The sequence below is a fragment of the Typopeltis vanoorti genome, chromosome 12, assembly GCF_054136105.1.
Source record: "Typopeltis vanoorti isolate ZY-2024b chromosome 12, IOZ_Tvanoo_1.0, whole genome shotgun sequence".
NCBI lineage: Eukaryota > Metazoa > Arthropoda > Arachnida > Uropygi > Thelyphonidae > Typopeltis > Typopeltis vanoorti.
The window spans coordinates 124,986,952-125,004,768 of NC_143560.1; the positions used below are offsets into that span (position 1 = coordinate 124,986,952).

The 17,817-nt window shown below is 35.2% G+C and overlaps 1 protein-coding gene across 6 annotated transcripts in view; it reads left to right on the forward strand.

Annotated features, from left to right (window-relative positions):
• The first annotated feature begins 435 nt into the window (after positions 1-435).
• The window catches only part of LOC150101210 (nuclear factor 1 X-type-like), a 675,427-nt gene continuing 658,045 nt past the window's right edge, over positions 436-17,817 (forward strand). For all 6 annotated transcript variants that reach the window (XM_090401618.1, XM_090401622.1, XM_090401623.1 and 3 more), the window contains exon 1: positions 436-592. The gene's annotated coding sequence lies outside the window, so the exon portion shown is untranslated. The remainder of the gene's footprint in view (positions 593-17,817) is intronic.

The window sequence follows — 17,817 nt, forward strand, 5'->3', positions numbered from 1 at the left end:
ATCTAGTTATCCAGTTTTTCAGAACATGTCTGTGTGAAACTGCAAACTCCCAATTTCAGTTTGACAGAATGATGTGTATTTTCACATGCTTAATTGTGTCAAATTATGTTGAAAAGTTAAACAGTAAAGCTTAACTTGCCGGGTTGAATTCATTTATCTTTAAATTGACACATTTTTGAGGTACTTTATAAATATAAATATATAACTTTTTTTTAAGCTATTCAAAAATACTATAATGAACCGATGCGCTTCCCATCAGTACTAAAGAACCCACCCTAATACGTCATTAAATGAAAGTACTAAGGCGTTCAAAACCTTTATGTTGATTGGCTATCTTACTTTGATTGGCATGCGCGAAATGGTCGCAAAGCAAGGATTGCAACAGCAGCAAAATATTTTACTACGCCACAGCTGTGGGCTTTTACCACCAGTGATTTGCACGCGGTTTCTGGGACGCTTGGATCGATACATGACGATTGATCTTCCATTGGAGAACACATTTACATCGAAGCAGTCCGCGCTTGGAAGTGTAAGTGTAAAATAGGAACATGATGCAGGGGAGATCGAAGCCAAGTTGGAGGCGTTAAGCATGGTAAGAATGATATACTGTTATTTAAGATGGATAGGCTTAAGTTACGTTTAACAGCCACATAGATTAGATCCGAGTAACTATAATACAGCACAGTTGCTGTTTACTTTCAGTTTCTTAAAACGTCCTGCAGCGAGAATTACATTCATGCGGTTGTAATCTCTCCATGCGCTGAAACAGTTAGTCTTATATACCGTTAGACTGCAGTTTGAAAACGAGTAGTGTATGAGATGTAGCAAGGTTGTAGTTCGAGACCTTTGTGCGCTCCAATGCAGTCAGAAATCAGATTTTTTTTTTTTGTGTGTGTGTGATATTTACTAATCTGTATCTTTATGCAAATAATTTCTAGCACACAAATAGTATTATGAAAATGGTCCAGGTTATAATCAGAGCAGTTCTTTTCCATATGCAGTGAACGGCAGTGAAAGCGAGCGTGTGCACCGTGTAGCCTTGGAATAGAACGTAAACAACGGGGCGGAGAACCGAGAGCTGTATAATCACCCTTTTCTTGGGTTTTAGCTTATTACACTGCGGTGGACATTGCAAAACTTGTGTATTTTATAGTGTATTTTTTTTTTTAGATACATCTAATGTGTATTTCAGTATTTAGTAAAGTTCTTTTATTACCCTATGAAAATACTCGTTCATTTCTGTTTAGCAGTTAAATTTTTGCAGCACAGATTATTTCTGCAATGCCAAAGCAAACTCCCCATGACATAAGTATTTTCTGTGAACGTTGAACTATTCTTATACTATAGCAAAACTTGCCCACTCGTATATAATTCCGTTAGTACTTCAATTTCGTGGATGAAGTTACCTTCATTGTGGATTGGCTACTAGCTCTTGGACAATTGTGTGTATGGCGTGTCAAGTTGTGCTCTGGAGCTGTGATTTCTCTATTTCTTAATTATTTTTATCTTGTCACAGCCAATTTTTTAATGTCATCTGGGAGGCGGTTTTATAATACCACTAAAACTAAACTAGTAATTATATTAACTCAAACTATAGACATGCGTCTGTAAACATCATCCAATTAATTGGAGCTATTTACTCGTATGAGATTGGGGGAAAATAACATTACGTATAGGCACCCAACAGAAAGTAACTTTTTGCTTCTTACAGAGTTAAAAAAAAAAAAAAAAAAAAAAAAAAAAAAGCAACTATGCGTCTGTTTTTTGATACATGAACTAAAAATTGAGTAGTTAATAAATATTAATGTACACTTACGAAATTTAGTATGAGAAATTCTTGAAAATTTGCTTGTACTTTTATTAGGTGGTTATATTCTTTAACAGTTGAACTCCGCTGAAACATAAATGCAACTGCCATTATATAAGCAGTTCTTTTTTTTTTTTTTAATTATTTCTTCATTACGTAGTCTACACATTTCCTTTAATTTTCTGCATGTGCGTTTTTCCTTTTCCCCCTCATGATCAACTGAATGATTCAAAGCCAGCATGTTGGATTCTGCTCTTCACCTACGTTTTTTATCCACTCATCACATTTTTTCAGTACTAGTAATGTGATTTACTTGCTCATAGCCAAATCGAATTTTCAAGTTTTATTTAACTTGATCATTCTTCTAATTTCTCTATTAGAAATACGAAAACTTTTTAGGATTTCTGCTTTAAATATAGGCCCAATTCGGCAGACATATTTTGCAAGAGGTTCGAAAAAAAAAAAAATCTTGCTCTTATCCGTTTTTATAGTCTGCACCACTATTATATATTTGTACAATAGTTGATACTACTTAAGATCCCAAGTTCTCATCATTTTTTTTTTTTTTCTTGTAAATTCAGAAGGATAAGGATAACATATCATTTCTAAATGTAGCTGACGTGTGTTGGGAAATCTGTTATTGGACATTGGAAGTTTTTTTTTTTGGTCCACCTTTACCACGAGTTGCCTCAGTCCTGAAGATACTTCAGGTGGAAACTTTGTTTGCTTACACTTGAATAAAGGATTAAACTACATTTATTACTAACCAAGGGGGGGAGGGGACCTTACTGTACAGGTAAGTTTTTATTATTATTACTGTTACTATTATTTTCATTCATGAATGAAAAGGATGTACATATACTATGATAATACTACACAATAAGTTTATTAGTAACTTCCAATTGATAATTTTCCTTCAAATTAATCTGTTATTTGTCAGCTGTAATATTGTCAATCTTATATTTTGGTCCAAGGCTAATTGTATCAGTCTAATTAGATCTCTCTCTCTCTCTCTCTCTCTCTCTCTCTGGGTATTTTTCCTGACATCAAACACCTGCTTGCAACCTTTTGCTCATCCATTCTGTTTAGGTGACCATACCACCTGACATTAGCGCTGATCGCACATTCCTGAGTGCTAACAATGTCAAGTTCTTCCTTTCTGATTCTTCATGTGATTCTGCCATGAATGGCATCTGTTCACTTCTTTCTTTTTTTTTTTTTGAACCTTTGACTGGTCTCCAGTCTTTTTTCAACTGTTATTTCTACCCCATCTCTCAGATCCATAAGTTAAAATTGGTTTGAAAACTCTTGTATATAGCAAGTTTAGTGGGTGACTAATTTCTCCTATTCTATATAAATTTATTCATGTTACTTCCCATCAATCAACTTTATTTAATTGTCATCTTTTGCTAAAAATTGCAAAACCAATTCAACCAAAATGATATTTTTTAATTGATATTTTTTAAATTTTAATGATATCTGTGATACAGTAATTGAGAAAAAAAAACATGATGTTAAAAATAGTAAATCACTTCAATGAAATTAGTACAAGCATTTCATACCGAAACTAACAGTAGCAGGACAAACAATTCAAAGAGAAGATAAGTCAAATACAACATAACCAATATAACCAGTAATGGCAAGTGTCATATGACAGAAGGATTATATGAAATATCTAATCAAATCATTTGTGATATTTCCCAAGCATTTTTTTTTCTCTCTAGGAAGAACAATAATTCAGTTTCAAATTATACTGAAAACTGACCTTCAGAACTTTCTTTCAAGAGAAGTTCATGTTTTAAACTGCTGTGGAGAAGGTGTCTCATTCCAAAGAATACTGTGTTTGGTCTCAGTACTATGTTGTGCAAGACTAGGCTAGGAGATTTAAAGTATTCAGTATAGTACTGACGTTTGCTCATCTTTCTCTTTCTCCCCTCTCCCTCAAAATAGCTGACCTGTCCAAAGAATAGATTATGTTCACAAAGAATCTGGTAAACCTCAGCTACAGATAGAGGCTAGACTTTGTCTTCTGTGTTTGGTAAGAAATTAGAAATTTTGTTGATAGGAAAATATGTGGATATTTAGTGATACTTCAAGATTTTGCCAACAGGTTCAGAAATGCCAGAACCATATGGGATAGGGACAGTGTTTTCTATTGCAGTATCCTTGAGTCTAGAAATATAGCAGCCTGTTTAAAGATAACAATAAATTAAAGAAATACCAAGTGTAAGCAAGCAAAGTTTACATGTGAAGTATATTCATGAGTGGGCTGCTTGTATATTGGTGATGCAAAGCACAATACTAAGTCTCTAGCCTCTGTGTACAAGTATCTTAGTTATGAAGATTCTTCATGCGAAAACTTTGATTGTTTATGCTTGGATAAAGGATTAAAAGAATATAATTTCTTGGTCTCTTTAATTTATAAGCAACTGAAAAAACTTTCAAGAACTAGTTCTAATTTTGGATTGTGTGTGTGCGTGTTCCTACCAGGAGGTAATTTATTTCCTACACGCTCCAATGCATATATTACATGTAGCTTCCAAGTGTTGTTAATTTTTATATTTTTTATCTATATGTACATATTCATCACACAATATCTGTAATTTATGTTACATTACAATGACTGGAAGTTGATCATATTGGCAAAATTAAATAATTTTCAGTAATACTTTTGGATAAGTCTGTTTTGACACTGGCCACTCGTCTCCAGAAGTGATGTGTTGTATTAGGGACATCTCATTGGAGTCCAGTAGCTGACAGTTGTAAAGTAAATGATCAACAGTCTGTTGAAGATCTGGACAACAAATGCATTATGCAATTCCAGGATATGGTATCTGTGTAGGTAATGTCTTAATTTTCCATTTCCCATTAGTAGTATGGTTAAACCTGGAGAGATGGTGTGTTTTTTCAGCTAGAGTCTGCTTCTGATACTTGTCAAAATTCCTTTGGTGGTTGATCCAGTTTTCGATGTTTTCCATTCTTATTCCCATAAGTTTGAGCTTATTTTTTCTGCAATTTCTATAGCAGATTTTTAGTAATTTTCGTAACTTGTTTCTAACTATTTATTTATAGCCCCTTCTTTAGCCAGCTAATCTGCTGTCTCGTTTCCTGCTACCTCAGTATGTGCCTTCACCCAGAAGAACTTGATTTCCCATCCATTTACATTGAGATTTCAAACTAGATTTCTTGTCTGTTCTGTTAATGTTGTATGGTTTTTTTTTAATTTTATTTTTATTTATTTATTTTTTTTATGCCATCTACAGGGTGTTCGGGATAAATTTGACAGTTTCGTAAGAAAAAAGAAAATCTTCTTTGTATCTATTAAATTTAATGAATTGACAAAAAAACATTACAGGCAGAGTTAATTACAATACTATCAACAAGATTTACTCAAAATAACCACCATTAGCATCGATCACAGCTTCAATTCTGCTTCGGAACCTCGAACAAGCTGATGCTACAGTCTCCCTGGGAAGGGCCGCAAAAACTGTTTTAATTTTATCCATTAACTGGGCTTTTGTATTACTGGAAGTGCGATTGGTGTCTTTTTCAACTGCGCCCCATACAAAATAATCCATGGGGTTAAGGTCTGGGGAGTTTGGAGGCCAAACATTTGGACTGGTGAAGTCGTAGAAATTTTCAGACAACCATTTTTGACTTTTCCCAGAGGTGTGGCAAGGGGCCGAATCCTGCTGCCATACATACGGCCTACCATTGGCTACCCTTGTTATCCAGGGCTTGACTACAGTTAGCAACTCCACAAACAAAGCCCGAATTCCAATGCCAGGGTTCTTCAACACCTGTTCCTGCAGATTTGCGAGGAATTCTGCTGTACGAACGCAATCAGATCGTCTGCTAGGGATCTTTCTTCTTGCTACATCCTCGTAGTCACCATTGCAAGTCTCTAGTTCATGCCTGATTGTTTTTACTGTATTCAGGGAGCATTGGGCAGCAGTCGTAATATCCTTATTTTGATGGCGGGCACGAATCATCATGATACAAGTTATTCTCTTCCATGATTCAGGTGGGTTCCAGCTATCCATCCTTTCTGACATCTTGTATATGAATGAAGAAGGGTCCAAACTTTTAAATGAAGAGAAGTGTGTGTTAATACATGTAACTTACGGAAAAATATAATTAATTATAAATATGTCAAATTTATCCCGAACACCCTGTATAGTGCTTCTACTGTCACTGTGAATTGTTGCTCTTTTGATGAGAGGTGTTAGGTTCTAATTCTCAGAGATATATAAGTGAATGAACTATAGTAAGCTGTTCTGCTTGGCAGTCTTGAGCAGTGTTCTTGTATAATGGACTGTCTGTTATATGCAATGAAAGAACAACTGACGTTCCCTTTGGTTTTGCTTCTGTCACTGTATATATGGAAATCATCACTTTTAGAACTTTCCTTCTCCTTAATGTTTTCTTTGGTGGGTGAGGCCATTTACTGTACTGAAGTGTATGTTTGTATCAATTTAGATCGATGTTGGAGTTTCCATTATATCTTCTGGAAGAGCCTTCATATATAAGAGAGAATTTTTGCATTTTCAAGCAGATTGGTGTTAGACCAGCAATAATGCAATCTACCTCGAAAGATTTTGCCCTATATCTTTTAATTATTTGTACGGCTATAAGGTATTGAACTCTTGTATAGCTTTTGTTGGTTTTTCTTTGATTTTAGTGCATGTTTCCAGGTGCAGCATTAGATATCAGAGGTAGTATAGCTGGCATGTATTGTTTTCAGCATTTATTGGCCTAATCCCCACGTTATCCTTGCCTACTTAGGTCTATTTGTAAGCTTTTTTTCGGCAACATACGAGATGTGCTTGTTGAAGGTAAATTTTTCATCTATTGTTACTCCTAGGTATCTTAGCTCACTGGCTACCTCTAACTTCCCTGTTTAAGAAGAACATTACAGATTGTTTTGATTTTTTACATGAGATGTGGAGCACTTCAGACTTGGTGCTATTGAGGATAATGTTCTTCTCGTGTGCTCACTCTGCAATTTTAAAGAGTTCTTCATTGGCCATTCTTCTAACTGCATCCCCGAATCATTATCATCAGCGAAAGCTGTGACTTTTGTTTCAATAGTGAAAGGAAGTCTTATTAATGAGTCATACTGGATGCTCCAGAAACCTGGTCTACAGCAGGAACCTTGCAGGCAGCCTCATTTGACTTCTTTTGTTACAGCTGTGATTTTCAATGCCACGGTTGCTCTTCTGTCTGCAAAATATTTTTTTGTAAATTAGAGTAGGTTTTTTTGGACATTTCATCATTATCATCATCACGAACCATGAGCTCAACTGTCCATTGGTGTCCAATGCCTTCTTCACGATCTTCTTCCACCTTTCTTTATCCAGTGGAGTGTCATAGTTTCTGTAAACCCATTCCACACCAGTTGTCATTTATCCATTCTCTGTATGGTCTACCTCTTCTGTTTACACCATCCATAATACCAAACATGAATGGCTTTATCTTCCAGTCCTCACTCATTCTGTAGATGTTCGGTTGTATCTTTCGATAGAGCTCTTCATTTGTGATTTTCTGTACCCTTCCTATTCTTAGAATCTTCCTGCAACAAGTTCTTTGTAATACCAAAATTTTTTTTCTTGATTCCTTATTTATTACCCATGTTTCAGATCCATGCAATACACTGCTAAAGATGCATGTTTGCAGTACTTTGAAAACATGCATCTTTAGCAGTGTACTGCTAAATACATTTTTAGCAATGTACTGCTAAATACATTGCACGCTGGTCACTTTACTTTTCCAGATATTATCCATAGCCTTCAGATTTATTCTTCCCTTTGCAATCCTAATCTTCATTTCATTTTTATAGTCCAAATCATATGTCATTTTACTTCTCAAATATGTGAATGGTTCTACATTTTCTATACCAATTCCCTCCTCTTGTATCTTTTGTTTCATATTCTTCTCACCAAATACCATTGTGTTTGTTTTTTACAAGTTCATAAGTCCTAATCTCTTCCCTTCCTCATTTAACAGTTTCAATATTTTTTGTAGTTCTCTTTTGTCTTCTTCAATAATGTCATCTGCAAATCTCCAGATTGTTAATTCTCATCCCATGTACTGATATTCATTTTGCATCTTCCTTCATTTTATCCATTGCTTTTTCTAAATGGGTGATGAAAATGCTTGATGATATTGGATCCCCCTGCATGTTTCCAGTACTCTTAGTTTCATTTGTAGGCTGATCACTTTACTTTTCCAGATGTTATCCATGGCCTTCAGATTTGTGGTACCTCTGTTTGTTCTAAACTATTTCCCCAAATCATCTATTCTAACTGCTGCAACCTTATAAACATCTTTTAGAATAACTATTAGTTTTCTGTCAATTCCATAGAATTCTAGCACTGCTAATGTCACTTTCTGGTTGACATTGTATATACAAAGCAAGTATATATATATGTGTGTGTATATATATATATAAAATATGTGTGTGTTTTTGTTTTTTCTCCTAGCTTTCTCTGCTATTAACTGCATTGTCAAAATCTGTTGAATTGTACTTATATCTTTCCTAAATCCTGCTTGCTCGTCTGCAAGGTATGCTTCCAATTGTGTTCTCAATATTTCTGTCAATATCATCATTATTGCCTTACCAAAGTGACTTGTCAAAGCAATTGTTCTATAATTTTTGCATTCTAGCTTATTTCCTTTCTTATATGATGTCACTGATATCGATTTCACCCATTCCTCTGGCATTTTCCCTTCCTTCCATACCATATTACGTAGTTGCTACATTTCTATAACCATACTTCCACCACCATATTTAATAATTTCTCCAGTGATGTTATCATTACCAGGATTCTTGTGTTTTAACCGTCCTATTGCTTTTTCTACCTCTCCTCTTAAAATGTCAACGTCATTATCATTACCTGGTGGTGATATGATTCAATTCTTCAATCAATTTTCTAACTCTAGTTTTTCTTCATATAGCTCACTACAGTATCTCGTCCACTGATGTACAATTTTATTTTATTCATCAATACTTTGCGTTTTTCATCTTTAATTGTGATCTGTTTTGGTTGCCACCTTTTATTAATGGTTCTGATCATTTTGTATCCCTCCCTAGTTTTATGCTCTCCATAGTGCTTTTCTATTTTGTTGCATTGGGCTTCTAACCATTTCATCTTATCCATTCTGACTGCTTTTTTCACCTCATTACACTTTCTTCTATATTAGTCCTCAGTTTGTTCTGATGTAGCCCTTCTTATCTTCAACATTCTTGTCTCCTGTACTAACTTCAATGTTTCTTGTCTAATTAGTACCGTCGACAGGGTGTAGCATAGTCAGCCTACCTCATGGTGGGGGTTACTCTGGTATTGTTTCTATTGTCTCCATCAGATCTCTGTAAAATAAGTCCATATCCTCACCTGTGCTGTCAGATGTGGGTGTATATTATTATTATTATTATTATTATTATTATTACATAACACCTCCACGAAGGAGGTCACCTACTCTACAACTCTGTCTCCACCACTGAATCCACCAACTACAACGAACCACAACTATCATCATCTTCATCTTCAACAACACCATCTACCACCCAACATTACCACTAGTATTTTCACAGACAATCGCAAACATCCATGGCAGGATTTGAACCCGCAGCCTTTTGACTGGAGAACGGATATGCTGACCACTCGGCCAACCAGGCCAGCAATATCTTGACTATTGATACATTAAATGGTTTTGCTTGAAATCTTGCTGCTGTGATTCTTTCATTGACTGGTTTGTAGTCGAGCAGCGCCCTTCTAGCTTTTTTGCTAAGAAGGAAACCAACTCTTGCTTCATGCTTAGTGTCATGCCCTGACATTTATCTCCCCTGATGATGTCCATCACATCTGCAAGTCCTAAAAAATTTCCTTGCAGTAATTCTAGTTTTCCTGACATCCAAAGTGGACAAAAGTGGATATTTCAGATATGTTAATTGATTAATTATGGCTGGCCACCACACAATTGAAGGCACCTTGTACATCAAGTGAGATCAGTAGTATGTCTCTTTTTGCTGTAGATTGTCTTCTGTGAACTCTTTAACCTTTATAATTGTGTCCACTGTGCTTGAGGTCTAAATGGATACTGATTGCTGTTCAGTAGGTCTTTTGAATAGAAAAAGTGCAGCATCTGTGCGCAAGTGTTCGCATGCATGCACTGGTTTTTCAAATAATAACAAACTATGCTTTGAAGTAGATACTTTGCTGTTTAAAGCCAAGTGGCGGCTTGTGACTTGAAATCGTGGGGGTGCTGCAACTTTCAAAATATACATACACACTGTAAGTACAGTGTCTACGTGTTTGGATAAAATATCAGAATTATGGTAAAAATTAAAAAAAAAATTAAACATGAAACAATATTGTTTATTATCGATAAAATTATACAGTTTGGTATAATTCAAAATTACTTAAAAATAAAATCCATTATCATAACCCCAATAATGTTCTAAAATAAAAACTATAACAAATGTTATGTCTTTAATTGTAACGTCCAAATATTTAAAGAGACGGAGTAAACATGATAAGCACTATGAACACTCTACTACTGGCACAAACTCCATATAAACAATAGTGGAACTGCACGAAGGACAGTGCCGCATTAAGCTAATAGCTCACATGTCACTATGACGTGCATATGCTTGTGCGCATAGCAATATGACTGTGGTAAACACAGTGCTGCTAGCATCCTTCCCCCCTTCCTAAGTGCTTTAAGATGGATTTTTATTATTTTTTCTTATACAAAATAAGAGAATTGTATAGGATTGTTGATGATAAAATTAAATATTACAAGCAAATATAAATAAATTAAGAAATATATTTATATATCGAGAAAAATTAAGGGTGCTGCAGTTCCACAGTGCCTATGCACGAGCCGCCCCTGCTAGTATAGAAGTCCACGCACTTATTTCACTGGGGGGGAGAGACGTATATTACTTTAAAAGCTGCAGTGGTAATGGATAAAGATGATTACCAGAGGAAGATAGATGCATCCTGTAAATGGAGATCTATTTTTCAAGAAATAAATTATATCCCTACCAAAACACAGATTAAACAGATGAATAAAGATTAATGAAGTTGTTAGCTGAGATGACAATACAGTGAAGAAATTACATGCTCATGTGATCTTCCAAAGTAAATAAAGAAGACTACCCTGTGAAATCCATTGTGAATTGTATCAAACCTCGTACATATAGAGGGGCCTTAAATTCATTATCCATGTATTAAGTGTACATATTGGTCACTGCAGATCATTTGTCAGGGATTCTACACATTTTCTAGAAAATATCAAATATTTCCTTAGAAGCTATTCATACTTTAATCAGCTTTGACATTTCTCTGTTCTTTAAAATCTCCTTGGCTTAATACTATTTGCATTCTGTGTGATGATATCCCTCTAAATGTTACAGATGCTTCAATTCATTATACAATTAGGGTATTTTAGCTGGAAAAAATAAGATCTATAAACAGACTGAGGACTCGCCCATCTGGAGTCCTCTGTTTCCAGATGGGTGAGATGGTTTAAACAATGAATTATCATTTATTGTTTAAACCATCTTGAAGATACTTTTTGTTTTTAACTATTCATCCTCAATCCTCTTTCTGGGTTTTTAGATTATATATTTGCTATTTGGCCTCATTCTAAAATGAATGAATCACCTTCCTGCACTGAATTGACAGCCTACATCCACATATTTAGTTTACCATGTAAAAGGAGAGTTGTGGAATTTTGTCCTTCTTGGAAACTCTACTTACATGTTTCGCCCTAGTACTTTGTCACTCAATGTATATTGGCATCCAACCTTTATTTGAAGATACATGTGTCAAAGTTTTACTCCTCATACTTCCCAAAATCTGAGTGGTTAAGTTTTTAATAGAACGTGTAACATTTGTTCCTCTCCTTCATTTTTACAACAAGAGCTGCTTGCTGTCAAAACTTGAATGAATTCAGATGGCTATTATCTTTATCACATTCATCGGTTAGACTCCTTTCCTACACTCAAGGATATGGTAATAGAATGCATTGTTCCTATTCCATATGGTTCTGCCATTTCCATACCTATAGATAAAATCTTGAAATATCACCTAATACCCACATATTTTTTATCAACAAACTTTCTAATTTCTTAGCAACCACAAAAGTCAATTTAGCTTCTGTTTTTAGCTGGGGTTTACTAGATTCTTTCAAATGTAATCCATGTTATTTGCTTAGAAGGGTGGCTATTTTGTGGAAAATTGCACAACATTGTATTGAGACCAAACAAAAAGGCTTGCTTTTTCAACAGAAGCAGTTTTAAATATGAACAATTCAAAGAAAATTATGCCTAATTTAAATTGGAATCATTACTTCTGTCTCTCCCTGAAAAGTTGTTTGGTGATTTTCATCCTGCACAGTTATCAGAAAATTAGATAAAGAGCTGAGATGTTAATCTCAGCTCTAATCTTGACTCTAATTTTAATATCAGATTTAATATCGCTTTTCTTTATAATGGGATTCATATAAGAGATAGTGTGCACCCATGTCTTGTATATGATGTTATAATTGCCTTATTTTATATTCATTTATAAAAAAACAAAAAAAAAATAGAAATGAAATGTTCTGATACATTTCTGATCCCCCCCCCCCTCCATCCACGACAGGAGCAAAGCAATATGTTGATATTCTTCTTGAAGGGCTGAATGTTGTAGTTCTTGTGGAATGCTCTATGAGGAAGGCTTTTCCACAGAATTTAGTTAGCAGTTTAACTGTAAAAGGATATTATTATTATTATTCAGGTTTCCATGGAGTCAAGACTCATCGTGGGTAAGTGGCATCATCCTGTGTGAACTGGTTTGTTGTTCTGGCTACTTTTTTTGTTAGTGCTTACAAGCAAGTTTGGCGATTTTTGTGATGATTGAAAAAAAAAAAGGAACAATATTATTTTTTTCTGTTTTTGATAAAAATCGTATATTGAGACGTGTTTGCTTTGTTTGTCTCTCTGTTGGTAGTAGACCTATCTGTTGATTCAAGCACTGGCTGCCAGTCCACTCTGCAAGTGAGTGCTCAGATTATGAAGATGCAAGCATACTTGAAAGAATTTGGGCATCTTTATTGTGGAATATGAAACCGTACTTGGACAAGAGTGGGGTTGTAGTTTTGATATCAATAAGTGCAAGGTGTTACATTTTAGAGTGCAGAAATATAAGGCTGTGTACTATATCAATGGCGCTGTCCTGCAGGAAGTGGATGATTAGAGATTTGGGTGTGATGGTTGACAGTAGACTGAAGTTAAGAGGGCATATTGCTAGGGTTGCAAAGGTTGCACATCATAGTGCTGCTAGGATAAGAAGTACTCTAACATGCAAGGATAAGGAAGTGGTTGTGCCACTGTATAATGCACTGGTAAGACCACACTTGGACTGTTGTGTTCAGATCTGGTCACCTGGATTTCAATGTAATGTGGAGACATTGGAGAGTGTCCAGAGACGAGCGACTAAGACAATATCAGGAGTTTGTAATGCTGGCTATGGAGAGAGGTTGAAGAGATGTGGATTGCAGAATTTGGTGGATAGGAAGAAGAGAAGTGATATGATAGACGTTTACATTAGTGAGAGGATTTTATCAGATTAATCTAGAGGGGATTATAAAATGAGTAGAAGGTGAGAGGGGAAGAACCAGAGATCATTCCTGGAAGTTATGTAAAAGTGTGGTGAAGAAAGGTGTGAGGAGTAGATTTTTTACATGGACAATTGTCAATGAATGGAATGCATTACTAGAATGTGTTGTTAATGCAAGAAGTGTTAAGGACTTAAGATTCTGTATGATAAATATGTTGTCGGTTGAATGAACCTCCCACGATGAGTTTGTCGACTCATGGAGGGTATAATAATAATAGTTGGCAGTATACTTTAACATCTTTTTATTTCTCATAAGGAGTAGGTAGAGCTGTTTTAGCTGTAACTTTTTTAAAGAGAGATAGGCAGCCAGTCTCCATTCAAGCTTTCACTGGATAGTGAACCCAAGCTACTAATGAACCAAGGATTTCAGGAGAGAGAGAGAGAGTAAAAGAGATAAGCGTCATCTTCTGGCCCTAAACCTGAACACATATCAGCGATAGTGAGTTTTTTTGAGATGCATTTTGGAATGACTAATTCAGGAATGAATTAGTCATTCCAAAAATTGACTAATTCAGGACCAGGAAGGAAAAAAGCCTGGTAAGTCCCTCCAGTCATCAACAAGAATCAAACCTACAATGGACTTTATTTAAGTAGCACCTAGCTCTACAGAAGCAAACACCATTTCTGCTGAGCTATACAGATGCCAGTTTGATACTTAGGACATTTTTGAAACTAATTTCTTCAGCTTGGCTAATTCTGTTCAGTAGGGAATGGGATTCTGTGGGTCTATTATCTATTAATGTAAGAGATTCTGTAGAATACTCAAAAAAAAAAAAACAAACTAAAAAAACGTGATTTTAAATTATTCAAATGAAGTGGATATTGAATCCAACATTATTTGAAAGCTGAATGTTGAAACTACAAGAGTTTCGTGCCGAATATAGAATCTATAAAAGTTTCGGCAGATCCAAGCATAAGCAAACCTTTCATGACAGGGTCAACGCGTAGTAAAGGTTGGGTAAGTTCTGATCACTATCTTTAGTATTTCCCATAATGTAAAACACATCTCCTAGCAGAAGTGTATGATGTTATACATCAGTGTTTCTCAAAGTGTGGTACGTGTATCCCCGGGGAGGTACGCGAAAGGTTGTTAGGGGGGTACGTGGCAATTTTCGACTATGCATAATTAAAAGTCATTTTTCAACAAAGTGCAATTAGAGACAACCAGGATAAAACTGCACTAACTAATGAATTGCATCCCCTCTCTAACAGAAACTGCCAAGCAAAACCATATTCCACTTGCCAGTGGAACATATGGTTTTGCTTGACACCACCCCTGTCATTAATGTGTTAAAATTAAGAAATATATAGTGAATGTGTTCCAGATATTATGGAATTCGGTTGAAGGGAATTAGCATTTCAATTCGACTGTTGAAATGCTAATTTGTCTTTGGGTCGCGCGATCTTTTGTTAATACCGCACCAATCATATGCAGTTCTTCGCTGCTCTATGTATCTCAAGTCTTGTAAATCACTGGTAATTTTTGTTTGAAATAATTGGAAAGAAGATGACGCTATTTGGGTAGATGACTTTAATGATGCACACAAAGAAACTGTTCTCAATGCCAAAAGTAGTGATAGCGAGTAGGAGCTTCTTGGTAAGTCGCACCATTTTCAGTTTTTTTCTGAAAACTTTAATTTCCGAAAATTCCCGCACATATCTCGCCATACGATTTTTTAGCTTTAATTTTGATATATTCGAGTTGGTTATATTCGAGTAAATATAGTATTTTTTTTAGCTTTCAAATTCTTACGTATGGATCATTGGTTAAAGATCGAATTTATAAAACCCCCAAAAGAGAGCAATATAGCAAATACAATAGCTGTAAGCAACAAGAAAACGATTTGAATCTGGATCAAATGAAATTGATAAGAGTGTGTCGTCTGACATCTCTAGAGAACCAAAATTTAAAAATAAATCATATTTTTTGTTTTTACATGAACATATAAATTCAAATAAAATTTATTTAATTTTAATTAATATTTTAAATTAATTAATTAATTTTTTATTAATTAATTAGGGGGTACTTGGCAGTAATGAAAATTTAACAAGAGGTACGCGGATATCTGAAGTTTGAGAAACACTGTTATACATTATGGGGGGGGGGGGTTTTACTACCCACACCGGTTTCGACCTTTGTTGAGGTCTCGTCAGTGGGAGCTAGACCCATATGTAAATACTCAGGTTGAAGTGATGCAGAACTTATACTTTACCATACGAGTTGCCAAAAAAGGTGTCACATCACAAAAGGCACCAAGAATTACTGAAAAAAAGAGAGCCAAAATGCTTCACTTCGACAAGGCAAAATTATTCAAATTAAGTGGCTTGATTAATTTGAATAATTTTGCATCACTGAAGTGAAGCCTTTTGGCTCTCTTTTTTTTCAGTAATTTTTAATGTCTTTTCAAATTGAATTTTCTTAAATTGCAAAGGACATTCATTCATTATTTATTTATTTATTTATTTATTTATTTTAATTCCTACACAGTGGAAAAAGTCCCGTCCTGATATCTTGGACTGTTTTTGAATTAGAGGTTGAAAAATTAAAAAAGAAATTGTAGACTACATAAACTTGTAGATTATGGATTTTTTTAATGAGTGGTACACAGAAGCTTCATGCTGCATTCAGTTTCTTATCCCTATGAATGCATAAAATACTTTCATCTCAGTCAGCCTGATATCCAGCATACATATAAACATGCTAGTAATTCTTATAGTGAAAGGTGGTGGGGGAAGACTGTGTAGGAAGCATTATGGAATTTGAGTGTTTGGATGTGATTCAGTAGAGTAGTTATTTAGTTTCACACCAAAGTATATAGTTCAGAGAAGAGCACAGATTATGAATAGTATGTTTTTTTAGGTTCCATAGGAATTGTTAAATAGAATTTATGAATACATTACGCCCCCCCCCCAGATACCTGAAACTATAGATAGAACTGAATCCTATACACACACACACTATATTTTTATTTATTTTTCCTATACATGTTATTTAGTGCATGGGGATGGTGGTCAAGGAGTGATTGAAGAAAGCAGTATCAGAATATATACCTACTCTAGAGTCAGAAAGATAAATCAGGTAGGAGTTAGATTGATTTTTTATAGGATTTTATGTAGAGTATCAAATGGTTTCATTAAGCAAAGCAGGAGTTGTACATAAAGAAAGGATTGTGAAAAGTTTTTTTTTAAAAAAAAAAGAAAAGCAATCGGCATGCTCATGAGCAGTATAAGGCACAGACAAGAAGGGTGACCTTCTTGATGATGGCCAAAGCTAATTATGAGAGAAAGCTAGCTGATGAGGCCAATAGAAACCTTAAGGCAGGGGGTCTTCAATGCACGGGCCACCTGTGGAGCTCTTTGCTTTGGCCCACTGGCCATTTTGAAAAAATAACTACTTAACATTAAACACGATTAAATAAAAAATAATTTCAATGAAGCCCGCAGGCCACTAAGCTATACTGCGGTATTTAGAATTGTAAGATGCTTTCCAGATTCACAAGGAATGCTGTGCATTTGATACTCTACATAAAATCCTATAAAAATAAATATTAAGTAGACATGCTTCTTCAGCCATCTACAAGTGCCAAGCGGTACTTTAGTACTAGTACTAACGTTGCAGGTAGATGGCTGAAGCAGTAGTTCGGTCGAGTGCACTGTCTAGTGCCTTCCAGATACATCTCGAAGGTTCTCGATACTTCGTTATTTTCATATAAATACAAGAGGATCTCATCCACAGTCAGTCGTGAACGGTGTGATATTTGTGTATAAGCGCACACAGGTTCATTGTGTCAATCATAGCCTATTGTGGTGTTTTATATTGCCAGACTTTTTTTTATTAGTATGAGACATATTCAGTGGATAATAATTGTTAAACAGCCATTTTGGATAATTTTTTGGGTTCACCTTCCATCACTATGGCGTCTACAAGTAAAAAGCGTAAATCAAGTGATTTTTGTTTGACTTTTAATGAAAAGTGGACCAATGTATATATTTTTGTGCTGATCGACGATAAGCCAGTGTGTTTAATTTGTCGTTAGTCAGTGTCAGTATCAAAAGAATACAATATAAAATGATACTATGAGACAAAGCATGCATCCAATTTCGATCATCTTCAATGGCGGCTTCTTGTGAACAAAGTGAACAGTCTCCAAATTTATTTAAAATGCCAGCATTTTAAAAGCCAGAGGGAAGAGAGTGAAGCGTGCGTCAAAGTAAGTTATGTAATAGCTGAAAAAATTGCTAAAAAAATCGAAAGCCTTCTTGGACGGCGAGTTTGTGAAAGAGTGTCTCATCACTGCTGGGGATATTCTGTACCCAAATAATAAGGAAGTGTTTAAAAAA